The sequence below is a fragment of the Trichechus manatus genome, unplaced genomic scaffold (genome assembly GCF_000243295.1).
Source record: "Trichechus manatus latirostris isolate Lorelei unplaced genomic scaffold, TriManLat1.0 scaffold00076, whole genome shotgun sequence".
Taxonomy (NCBI): Eukaryota; Metazoa; Chordata; class Mammalia; order Sirenia; family Trichechidae; genus Trichechus; species Trichechus manatus.
In genome coordinates, this window is record NW_004444012.1 from 2,488,603 (window position 1) to 2,490,781 (window position 2,179).

Sequence of the window (2,179 nt, forward strand, 5' to 3'; positions counted from 1 at the left end):
GGTCGGGCTCGGCTCGGCTCCGGCGGCGCCTGGCGCTGGCTGTGGGGCGTGGGGCGCCGGGCGCGCCGCTTTATAGGGCGCTGATGGACGGGGTCAGTTGGAGCGGCCGGGGGCAGGGGTGGGGGGCCCGGCCTGCCACCTTGCCTTATTTGGTCGCCTTTGCACCATCGAGGAGCGCCGAGGCCATTCATGGAGCCAAGGGCAGGGGAGAGGATCAGCCGGGGCCCCCCAGACCATGTAAGGAAGGGGAGGGGGCAGCCAGGGGGATGGCCAAATAGGCAACAAGGAGGGGCAGGCGGTGAAGGGTAGGGGCCAGGGGAAGACGAAAAGACGCCAACCCACCCCTCCCCTCCCTAGGCTGGGTGCTCCCCGGATGTGCTGTGGGTCCGTTCCTCCCGGCCCACCAGCCTAAGAGGACAATAAGCCGCATACATGCTAGTGGGAAGGCTTGGCGCCCTGCCCTCTGCTGAGGGGTCCTGACAGCTGGGCCAGGGCAGCGGAGGAGAGACGGCAGTTTCTCATCTCCCAGGACCCGGAGCTGGAGGAGCAGAGTCCTTGCGGTCCTCGTGGGCACAAGGGCACCCCAGCAGCACATTGGGTGGCTGGCAAAAGGCACCTGGGACGGGGAACCCTCTGATCTAGTCCCCACCAACCTGGATGGCTTTCCTTAGGGAGCTGGGCTCTGCCCCTCAAGGTCAGAAGCTAAGATTAGCAAACATCACCTTAGTCCTCAACCCGCGCACCGCTCAGGGGCTGGCCAGGGAGAAGGCCGAGAAGGGCAGGGTCTGAGTGATTGGTGTGAGAGCTTGGTCACGTCTTGCCGGAGAAGGGAACCGGGTTTACCCCAGCCCAGGTATCAGGTATCCCTCAGTCCTACTGGGAAGAGGCCGGGAAGGAGGCTTTGCTCAAACTCAGACTCGGATCTTTAAGACAGAAAAGGATCCCCTGCCATCAAAGTGAATGAAGAACAAATGGCAAAAGTAGCTAGCCCACTTGCTGGTGGATTCTTGAGCGTTTTAACCTGGGGGCAAAAACCTTCCTCCCAAGCAAAGATAAGACCGAAAAATCAAATACAGGCGGTCCCCGGCTTCTGAGTTCCGTGCCTGAATCTGTCTTTAAATCGAATTTGTAGGTAAATCCGAACAGTCAGGTATGGTTGATAGCTAACCTCAAGTAGTTAAATGTTCATCTTAGTGTATAGAGTATTTTCTATGTGTAAAAAAATTAAAGAAATCCTTCTAGCTACACTAAAACATCTTTAACATAATAATACGGTAATAATAATAATTTTTTTAAAATTTTACTGTGTTTTAGGTGAAAATTTACAGCGAAAATTAGTTTCCCATTCAGAAACGTATTCACAAATGGTTTTGTGACCTTGGTTGCAATCCCCACGATGGGTCAGCACCCCTTTCCCTCTCCACCCGTATCCTCCACATCCATTTGCCCAGTTTTCTTGTCCCTTCTGCCTTTTCATCTTTGCTTCTGGGAATAATAATGTTTTGATGTGGGTTGCCAAGTAGTGCCTGTTTGTTATCATGAACCATTCTGTGTGCCTCGGATTTCTAATATAATAGGCTTTGCAAAGGTTGGCTTGTAACTAGGAGTTGTATGTAAGTCGGATGTTCGTAACCCGGGGTCTGCCTGTCGTCTGGTGAGGGTAACAGCAACTTCAATCAGACTAACGGGTAAACGTACACAAAGCATGGTCTGTGGACTAGCAGTATCCACGTAACCCGGGAACGAGTGACAAATGCAGAATCTCAGGCCCCATCCCAGAGCTGCTGAATCAGGATCTGTGTTTTAGCAAGACCCCCACCCCCACCCCACTGATTACATGTACATCGAAGTGTAAGAAGCACTGGTATATACGGCTGATATCCGCTCCTTCATGGAAAATATTTTTTGAAGGATCGTGGGGCTTTTGAGGAGGGCAAGGAAAGATTGCCTGAAGTGAGGAGAGGGGAGGCAAAGAGACAGGGAGACTCCTAAGAAGGACACAGACCCCTGGTTTGCCCTGGGGTGCCCTGTATTCTCAGTTCTTGACTGGCACTTTGATTTTTAAGGCTTATGTTTTTCCTCCAGTTCACACCAGTTAAAAATAGAAAGCTGGGCACAGGCGTCCCTCTCTAGAGTGGTCTTGGATTGATATGCTGAGGAGGCCTGCTGATTAGAGATA